Raw genomic sequence first — 10,945 nt, 5'->3', positions numbered from 1 at the left:
TGCAAAGATTTAATTGGATCAAGAAATAACTTTAACCCTAGTGGTCACCCTAATAATCACGATTTAATTATGGAATAATCCCTGACAAATCATAATGTAACAGTATGCTCTTTTTTTTTTTAATTATATACCTCCTCCTTAAAAAAAAAAAAAAAGCAACTGGTAAAGGAATATAACACCTGCTAAAATTGCTTTTTGTATAGGTTTCCATGACTTAAACAATGGATTATCTGTTATTAAAGGCCAGGTAGGACTCTTTTTCCTAAGAATTTATAGAGGAGACCAACAAATCATATTGCTAACAGAAATACATAGTATTTCTGTTCAGGAATGACCAGAAAGTGCACGGCACTTGTAGTTTGCTGCTTGTAAATGTTTGAATTTGTACCTCAGTATTTGAGTGTTTGCTATATGCAAGACACTGTGTCAGGTGGTGTGGTGTATTTTAAGTAAATTTAATACAATTTTTGTCTTCAAGGACCTTACAGTGTAGCTTGGAAGAAAGGCATTTTCATGAATAATAGCAAATAGAAGTCAGTAGTTGCCATAAGAGTGATTAAAATAAGGAGCCAGTGCGGATAGCTGGGGAGGACTGTGCTATTATGGTTATATTGTGCTGATCCTTTAGGACAGGTGTTACTGGTTTCAGAAAGGGCAACTCATACATAGAAGGTGGTGCATGTCAAAGCATAGAAAATCTGTACAGTAGTAGAGAAAAAAAGAAGGTGAGGTCTGTATTGAAAAGATTCTTGAATGCCAAGGTAAAGAACATTTACTTTAAGAGATGGTTGGAAGCCATTTGAGTAGGTTCTGATAAAATCACAGCAGTACTGTCAGAAGATAAATTTGGCCACGTGTTGTGCAGCAGGAGAGTGTGGAAGAAGTTAAGACTAATGACCAGGGTATTATTCCTATGGAAGAAGACCAAGTTACACTAAGGTAAGAGTAGTTAAATTGGAGTTGAAAAGAATGAAAAAGGAAAAGAAATGTTATTTAAAAAGCAAGCAAAAAAAAAAAAGGTATACCATGGACAACTAATTCAGTGAGGAGGAATAAGACAAAGATGTAGTCTAAGATTTCGAGCTCAGTATGCATAAAATTGTGAGACAGTAAATAGAAATAGAGAAGTCATGTGTAGAAATACATTTTAAGGGCAGGGTGAATATTTTGATTTTAGATGTGTTGAGCTTGAGATGTTTGAAGAATATCCAGGTAGCAACCCTTAGCACGCAGCTGAGAAGAAGGGGAGACATGGTTCAAGGGAAAATTGAAAACTGGAGATTTATGAGTTAGATGCATAGATGTGATAACTGAATATGTGAAATTGGATATGACTTTTGAGGAAGGAAATTGAGAAGAGAACAAGGTTCAGGATGAAATATTGAGAAAGGCATCTATTTAAAGAGTGGGAAGAGAAAGAAAAACCAATAAGTACTGATGAGAAGACTATCAGGAGAAAATAAAAAATCAAACAATGTATATAGAGGAAGAATTATGGCAAGGATGGAGAAAACTGAATTTGGAATACTTACCAGTGATCTGAGATAGAGCTGGGTCAGTAAATATATTGGAGTGGGAAACATTTTGAAAAGGATATATGGGTGGAAACAAAGTGAGAAAAGAAATACTGACTGCTTTTTCAAGAAATTTGGCAATAATAGCAGGTGGGGAAGATAGAGGCTAGCTCAAAGGAAAAGGAGGACATAATTTCTAAATAGGAGAGATTGGAGCTCACTAGTGGGCCAAGGAAAGATAAAAATGCAAGAGAGAAGAGATAATGGTGGAGCAAAGTCTGAAAGGTGCCTTGGATGCCCTCTCATAGTTTTAGATGAAAATAATTATCTTCTCTCCTTATTATTCTGTTGAATTTAAAAATGAATAGTATTTCTTTTAATGTTGAAACTAGTACATGCTTATTATTATAAGCAATAGGGAGAGTGACAACCTCCAGTGACAACCTCTCTTAATCTTTGTTGTATCACAAAGTTGTGCTCATACTATATGCAACTTTTACTCCCATCAATCACCCCTGAAGCCCTTCACATTTTAAAAATGTTGACTTTGCCTAAAGAGTATTCAGGCAACTATATGGAGATATCAGCATTCATGTAATCTTTTTTATTGTTGGCTTTTGAAAATCATGTCTAAATATGTGTCTAAAATGTTTGCTATTAAAACTATAATAAATATCTTTTACAGGTACGCTTCTGCTCATCATTGCTTATCTCTTTAGGATTGACTTAATAGATGTAATCCCTACAATAGAAAAAGGAAATATTTAAAAACTTCTCAACTACTAAAAATAGTTCCTTATAAAGAGTAAATGCTCACAAAATATTTGTTGAATGGATAGATGAATGAACAAATAAAATGGTACGTGTACCAATTTACTCTCCAAACAATAGTGTGTTAGTTTGGCTTTACCATAACAAACATGGAATCTTGTATTACTCCTATTTCATTCTAATTTTGACAGGCAGAGAGGGTATCTTACAGTTCATTTTCCTTTGTGATAAGTAAGATTATACATTGTTTTACACAAGCTTATTAGCACTTTGTATTCTTTTTGTTACTTGATTGTTCCTGTAATTTGGTCTTAGGTTTTGCTTATTGATTTGCATGAAGCATTCATATTCTAGGACCACAATTGATATGTATAAAATATTTTTACATCTTATTTCTTACCTTCTGTGTTATTTGATATGAGATAGTCGATGTAAGAATTAAAAAATATTTTATGGTCAATTTTATTGATGAGATAAATATATAATTTAGTTTAAAAAGTCCCAGATAGTGAAATAATTATTAAATTATATTTTTCTCCATTGACGGATTAGGTCCTTTCTTGTATCCTAAATGTTTGCCTATGAATTATGACTTGCTCCTGAAATATCTGTTCTATTCCATTTCCTGTCCGATGATTTGGGGGATAGTTCCATGTTATTTTAATTATCATACTTCTAAAATACCTCTTAATATCTAGTAAGAAAAGTTTCCCATCATATGTCTGCATTTTTCAAATTTCCAATTTCACTCCTGCGTTATTTATCTTTTCAGATACATTTTTGAATTTATCTTTTAAGTATAAAACAAATCACATTGGGATTTTGTTCTGACCTCAGGATATTCTAGCTATTATAATACCCAGGAAAGGGGGCTATCTTTCAATTTATTGCAAACTTTTATATCCTTTGGCGAAATTTGATTGTTTTCTTTATATAGGTCTGTTTTTCATGTCAAATTTTTTCCTATGTATTTTATATTTTTCTAGTAATCATAAATAAAATCCTTTTCATCTCTAAGTGGGCATTAAATAATATAGAAACACTATAAACTTTTGTAAATTTATTTGTACTTGGCATCTCAGCTTAGATCTTTACTAATTATAACTTAAAGTTGATTCCTCTGAATTTGCCAGGTGTACAGTCTTCAAATAGGGATAAATGTTACTTTTCAATTGTAATAGTTATGCCACTTGTCTATTCCACTTATGTATTCCATACTATATTGCACTACTCAAACTGTGAGGAGGTTTTATATGTATGAATGTATGTATGTGTGTATATATTCATACACACGCAGACATATAGACACATATATATCAAAAAAATCATCCTCAAGGATTAGAGCCACGTGTTTCAACTATAAACCCACAGAAACTAGCATTTTGCTTGCCACAAAGATTATTATGTGCTAAGTATAGTATTAAATGTTTAATCTGCCATTTCTCATTTCATCTTCATGCTAGTACATGATGAAGTTATTACTCATTTTATAGCTGAGCAAAACTGAATGCCAGAGAGATTAAGAAGCTTGCCTGCACTGGTGTAGCTAGAAAATGATAGAAGAGGTATTAGGACCCACCTCTGGGGACACCTGGGTAGCTCAGTCCATTAAGTGTCTGACTTCAGCCCAGGTCATGATCTCGAGGGGTCCTGGAATGGGGCCCCATGTCAGGCTTCCTGCTCAACAGGGAGTCTGCTTGTCCCTCTCCCTCCACTCTCTCTCTCTCTTTCTCAAATAAATAAATAAAATCTTAAAAAAAAAAAAAGAAGAACCCACTGGCTTCAAACTGCTGTACTACATATGTACCTAGTAAGTATTTGTTGACTGACCTAGTAAGCAACTGATTGGATGAATGAATGATTGAATGAATAGAAGATGTGGGATTAGATGGATAAAAAGCACAAGAGACAGAACTGAATTTTGAGAAAAAATATTTTATGCTTTTCCCCTTAAAGCTGCAGACATGGAGTCCAGAGGAGAAAAAATGACACTGTGATAGTTTTGAGGTGGAGGAAAGGGAATTTAAGGGCACATATTGTATAGGCTTATTCTTCTCAGGAAAGAAAGACTAGAGTCACAGTAAGGAGAATGAAGTGAATTGAAGGGGTTTGAAGATTTAAGACAGATGGGACAGAACAGCTACATGGGACTGTTATAGGCAGTGCAGAAGAGATGAATGGGAATATTTCTGAGTAGCAGAGGATCCGGGTTAGGTGGTAGAATGTCATTCAGTTTGTGGGATTGGTTGGTGGTGCTTTGTCATTGAACCAGAAATCACATGTTGACCAAGGAGCTAGGCAAAGGCTCAACAATACTAAAGGAGCAGATAATATGAAATATGAAATATCCTATATTATATACTCCTGCTTCTAACAACCTATGCTATGAGCAAATATATATACGGTCATATATATATATATATCTAGATAGATAGATATTTAATATATATTTTTATAACGTAGCTTCCAATTTTTATACTTTTCAGGGGAAAATAATCCATAATTTCTCCTTATAGTCAATGTGATAGCTCAATTATTGACCAACCAATGGTCAGTTGGGTCAGCTACCATGAACTGCAGCTGAGAAATCTACCAATCGACTCTTTCTTGTTTCAGCAGGTTCAGATGTGTCAATCAAGAATGAGACCAGGGGCCCCAGTCCTCAATTCAGAAAAGAGATTACGATTTGCTTCTTAGTTTCATTGGAATGTTGCCCATATACTCACTTCTAATGCATGGACACATGTTATACAAAGCATCCATGGTATAATTTTTTTTCGTGTAACTAGCATTCTGTTTTCCTATATTCCTTTTGTAAAAATACACTAGTATTGCCAAAAAAGGCATGTTGAAGATACGATGTATGCATTAGAGGGATTTAAGCTGATTCCTCAGCTACTCAGGGAAAAAAAAAAAAAATCCCAGCTGTTTAAATCAGGAAGAATTAGACCTAGTTTACGAATTAGTACATCATTTAAACCAAACCACTTTTGGTGCTTTTTACTTGGTCAAACAAAATATTTTTGTTTTTCTTCACTTTTCTTTTCAGCTCTAATTCCTTCAGGCTGTTGTTAGTTCACCAAGAATAAAAACAACTTGCTTTAGCAGAGATTTCAGTAAAAGAATTAACAGATACTTTAATGTCTAATAATGAAAAAGTTCAATTTTTTAAAATAATGATATTATATATAATTAAAATGATTTGACGAAAACCTAAATAATACATACTGAAGAATTTATACATTTAAAATGAACTTTAGCATTAAGTTTAGGAAACTAATTTAGTATTTATATCACATGCTCTGTAGGAATTACATTTAAGTTCATTTTTTTCCACAAACTACTATGGATTTACTTAATAAAATTTAGACACTTTGCTATTTTAGATTTATGCTCAGAAATTATGAACTTTTACTATTTTCTTTGATGCTACCTTGCTTCCACTTAGAAATATTACAAAATTATCACCATAGCACATGTAGTATGGTGAGCGCTGTGAATTGTGTAAGACTGTTGAATCACAGACCTGTACCTCTGAAACAAATAATACATTATATGTTAAAAAAAAAAAAGAAAAGATAGTAGGAAGGGAAAAATGAAGGGGGGTGGAATCGGACAAGGAGACGAACCATGAGAGACTATGGACTCTGAGAAACAAACTGAGAGTTCTAGAGGGGAGGGGGTGGGGGGATGGGCTAGCCTGGTGATGGGTATTAAAGAGGGCACATATAGAATGGAGCGCTGGGTGTTATACGTAAACAATGAATCATGGAACACTACATCAAAAACTAATGATGTAATGTATGGTGATTAGCATAACATAATAAAATAAAATAAAAAAAATAAAGTATCCATAAAAAAACAAACAAAAAGAAATATTACAAAATTATCAATTATTTGGAAGTAATAATTTAAGAAGAGAGCCTTTTTATAGAGTTACAAGTAGTTAAGTAAAAATGTGTTACCTTTGCTTTTGGTTAATAATAAATGGACTTAAATTTTTTACAGTGAATGCTGGATTTTGTAATATTTATGCGATGAGACTACATTTATTTCATGTCCGTGACCTTCCCCATTTTTGAAAATATGTTGTTACATTTTAGTAATATTACAATTTTATTATTCTCCAATGGGAGGAAAAGTATGTCCTTTAATTGCTTTCAAGAGAATATGGGTTTTTGTCTGTTTGGGTCATATACAACAAAAGAAACAGAAGGGAGCAGGGTTTTTTTGACCTTGAATTTGAAAATAAATAGGGTCCCACCTATCAATGACAAGATTTTGGTGGTTCAAAATGTATTCCACAAATAATCCTATGACATGTTTGTAGACTTTAGTGTTTAAATATAATGTGTGCTCTGGTTGGGTTCTGCAGGCTGTTTTTACTTTTGGCTTTTACATTCCACAAAAGTTCTAAAGAATCAGCAGGAACAGTGCCAATTAATTTATAATGCTGTTTTTGTGTTTCTGAACAAGGTACCTTGGTAATTAAGAGAAAAATTTATGATAAATATAAAGCAATGCAAATTCATTTGTTTGCCTGAAACCTACCTGCTATTTATTTAGATCAATCTTTGGAAAGATTCCTTAAATTGAATCATATTATGAAGAGGAGTGATATTTAGAACAGGGATGGGCAGGATACTATGGATTGATGTGTTAGAATATATTATGTTATATTAAAGTCAGACAAAGCTATGGTAGTCATTAAAACTTTGAACAAATTGATAAGGAAGTTCTTAGTCTCCCCTGAGGAAGAAAATAAACTATAGTGAGAGTAGATCAATAATATATTGTGAAAAGGAAGATGTATAACTCAAATATGCTGTATCATGTTCAATTGAGTCCCCGATTTAAAATCTCATATTTGTGTGTGATGGTAGAAGTGCAGAAAAGTCATAGTCTTGTGTGCTGTTCTTGTAATAAATGTTATAACCATTTTTATTTACACAATATATATTTAATCTGAATTTATCTCAGTCTATATTAAATGAAAAGACTGCTTTACTTTTAATGTCAGCAACTAAACTACACTTATTCCCCCAGAGGAGACTAATACAGTTTATGGTGTAGCCTGGGCAAATAAAATATCTTCGTACTCACAGGTAGGGGATGGAAACATTTATTTTCCTTAGGAGCGAGGCCGTATTATTCTCATCTTTCAAGTAACAATAGCTTTGGATGAACACTCGCAAACTTTACACATTTAGTTAACGCCACTGTCCTGGTCTTTTTCATGAGAATGATCATCAAAGTTATGATTGAAATATTGCAAAAAAAGCCCCGCAAAACTTTGATGTGAAACTGGGGGAAGAAAAAGATGTTCCAGCTAATGGCTTGTCTGTTTTCAAAGAAAAAGCTTCTTGTGAAGCTGCCGTGTAGGAAATGGACTAGTGATACTGACTACATTATTTTTTGTTAGAGGATTGTGAAGATTCATTTTATGTGTTTATTCACATTAAACTAAGTAATACCTGATATTGGAGATTGCATATATTCACAAACAGTAGCATGGTGTTAGAGACGATATGTTCACAAATCGTAATTACGGCCAACATGTACCACAAATATTATATGTCAGGCACTATTCCTCCCCACAGTCCTATAGGGGTAAGTACTTTTATTTTGCCAATTGGGGAAACCGAGGCAAAGAGTAGTGAAACATAATTCCTGAGGTCAAATCACTTGTAAAAGAAGAACCTAAATTTGAATTCAAGTAATTTGACTCTAGAGCTCTTTATTTGTCCCGAGATCGCATTAAAAAAAAAAAAAAATTCTGTTTCAGGGCTATACCAAAACAAAGTGACAGAATAAATGTTAATTGAAGGCCTGTACTGTCCAATATGATAGCCACCAGCCACATGTAGCTATTTAAATTTAAATGTGAATTAATTACAGTTGACCCTGGAACCAGGGGGTTACGGCGCTCACCCCTGACCTTTCTCAGGCTCTGTTTTTCGTTTTTCCCCTGGAATCCTTTTCCTTCCTTGTCTGCTTGGCAAACTCTTCCTCTGCTTGAAGGCCCACTTTGAATGTGGCCTTCCTTTAGAGTCAGATTTACTGCACCTTTGTGTTTTACATTCTATGCATATCATCTCTGCCAAGTTTTGTCTCGCTTTTGCTGTAGTTATTTTATTTAAGTTGACCTGTCTTCCCAGTCAGATTGTGTGGAGCTCAGAGACCTTAATGCCTAACAGAAAGTAGGCATTCAATTATTATTCAGTTGCATTGAAATAGGGATAAAAAATAGTTAACGGAGAATTGAAACCTGAAGGTTGAAGATGAAGGTTGATGATGAATCCCGTTGCTGATTTTTCCTCTTTCCCTGATGCTTGTTACCCCTCTCATTGCCTTTTATTGGAATAACGCTTCCTGAGGGTTCTGTTCTTAATATCCTTTGTGTTTTGTTTTTAGTGCCACACAAGATAACCCAGGGACCACAGGCTTGTCTGAGTTCAAAGCCGGTGTTTGTAACCACCAAACTCCACCACCATATCTCTAGCTGCCACCACTTGATTTGAGCTTGGTGGGGAGCTGACCTATTCTGAGTCTGCTCACCAACCTATCAGCCTGGCACATTGAGGGGTGAACACTTGTGATTAAAATGAGGTTACGTTGTGGTTCTGTAGCCACCGCTCATTTATCTTCTGCTTTCTCCCCCGAGATCTTGCATTACCAAAGTCGTTTTGTCTAACTTGACAGTAACCCTTCGTCAGAAAAATGACATCGTGCATCTGAAGCACTGTCCCATGTGGGTGAGGTGCTGGGCTGAGTTTGTAATGCTCAGAAAAGGAAACAAGATAAAGTACTGAAAAAAAATAAAAACCTACACATAAATGATCTTAAAAAGATTATAGTTCATTTAGAAGGCATTTTTACAGAGAGAAATTTCTGGAAACATTTTACAGTGTTAGGACAGAACGATTATGAAGGGATTTTTTGGGTGGCAGGTGTAGATGAATAAGCTAAAATACCTCCTTTCTTTGGGGGTAGAGGTCTTTGCTGTTGTGATGTTTTTCTTTTTTTCCTTTTTCCTTGTTGCTGTTCTCCTGTCAGAGACAGCTAAAAAGAAACTTGAACATCTTGATGCAAAGTTGGTAGTAGGTTCACAATTCAGCAGCGTGGAGCACAAGATGAGGTACCAATCTCCAGTCCGAGTACTTGGGGGAGGAGGCTACCAAGATGAATAAAAATTGATTCCTGTTCTGGTTAAACGTACAGCCTGTGGGGGGACAGTTCTTCCCCCTGAATCTTAAACAATAAAAAAATCGTGAGGGTATGCATGTAGCTCAAATAAAATCAACATTTATACTTTAACTTTAGTCCTTACCATATGCTAAACTTTTAAAGAGGAGGACGCATTGTGGGGGTGTGGCTAAAATAATTAGAAACAGGACTTCATACTTGTAAGGGCTCTCACCAGAGAAGTGGATGTTGACGTGGAATGCCATGCCACAGAATACTCCATTTCTCGCTCTCTCTCTCTCTCTCTTTTTTTTTCTAAGATATTCTTGCCAGCACCCCACAGGTTTAGATTTAGGGAGCAGGTATAAAGATGACTATGAATTTGGGGATGACAGTTTTATATGCGTAATGCTCCAAAAAAGCTTTTATTCACTTGCTTTATACTTACAGATATGAACGTTTGTCAGTTTTCAATTAGTTGATGAGCAAATCTCTGCCAAGCGGGCCAAAGTTCACAGTGTGCCCTGACGGAGTCTTACCAGGCAGGCTGGATTCTGCCCACTGTGGGCAAAGGTGCCCAGTAACGAAGGAACCAGAGCAGCAAAACAGCGCTGTGTATTCTGAGAAAGGTTGCAGTCTGCTTTGCATTCAGACAATGAAGATTTGCATTTGGGGTTTGGGGGAAAAAAGAAAAAAAAAAAAGAAAAGGATGTGAAGGAAACAAAACAGAATGAAATGGAAGCAAAATGTTGGCAAAACTCAAATTGCATTGGATTTATACTTACTGGATTTTTGAAGTAAGCTGACAAGAAAAATTACCTTCATTGCAAATCACTGAAGGGGTTTTCTATAGAATAAACACACTCACAGAGAAGAGCTAATTCAAAGGAAGCTTCAGTATGTTAATATAATAATTAAGCAGTAAGGCACAACAGGCAGCCCATTTCCAAGGAGCTCAGCATGCCTCAGGTGGGGTATAAGGTACAAGGCTGAAGGCTAAATGACTTTAACCACCTGAGATTGCCTATAATCATCTTAAAATATGATACGAGATGAATATTGCCCTCATTGGAAGGTATTTACTTATGCAAATAAGGAGAAGGAACCAAATTCTCTGTATTTTGTGGGCAGTCTTTAAGAGTTGAATTATTGGAATCAGCCTCAAAACTTGGAAACTTCAATGCTTCTAATTGGAGCCTGCATTTTCCCATGTTCTTGGTGGTCTTTTTTTCCTTTTCTGAGTGGCTCATCTTTTCATCCTTTTTTTGAACCGTCCTGTGGCCAAATTATTTCTGTTTGTAAAACTTGTACACTCTCTTTGGCTTATTAGTTGTGTGTGTGTGTGTGTGTGTGTTTAAGGTGGTTTTGCTAAAGCAGCTCAACAGCCTTGTGCCTGGGTAGCTTCATTTACCACGAAGCAGATCAGATGCTACTGTGTGCAAGAGGCCTCTGGAATCTTGTGGAAATGTACATTC

General features: G+C 35.1%; 1 long non-coding RNA gene across 1 annotated transcript in view; it reads right to left on the bottom strand.

Moving 5' to 3' along the window:
* Positions 1-10,158, bottom strand: part of LOC118012473 — a 15,905-nt gene extending 5,747 nt beyond the window's left edge. The window contains exons 1-2 of the long non-coding RNA XR_004679718.1: positions 9,919-10,158; positions 9,260-9,536 (exon numbers count right to left, since the gene is read on the bottom strand). This is a non-coding gene — a long non-coding RNA (uncharacterized LOC118012473). The remainder of the gene's footprint in view (positions 1-9,259; positions 9,537-9,918) is intronic.
* Between the last annotated feature and the right edge of the window lie 787 nt (positions 10,159-10,945).

This window comes from Mirounga leonina, unplaced genomic scaffold (genome assembly GCF_011800145.1).
Source record: "Mirounga leonina isolate KUSES-001 unplaced genomic scaffold, KU_Mleo_1.0 Mir_151, whole genome shotgun sequence".
Taxonomy (NCBI): domain Eukaryota; kingdom Metazoa; phylum Chordata; class Mammalia; order Carnivora; family Phocidae; genus Mirounga; species Mirounga leonina.
The sequence above is the reverse complement of the archived record's forward strand: the minus strand, read 5'-3'. Positions and strand labels throughout refer to the sequence as shown.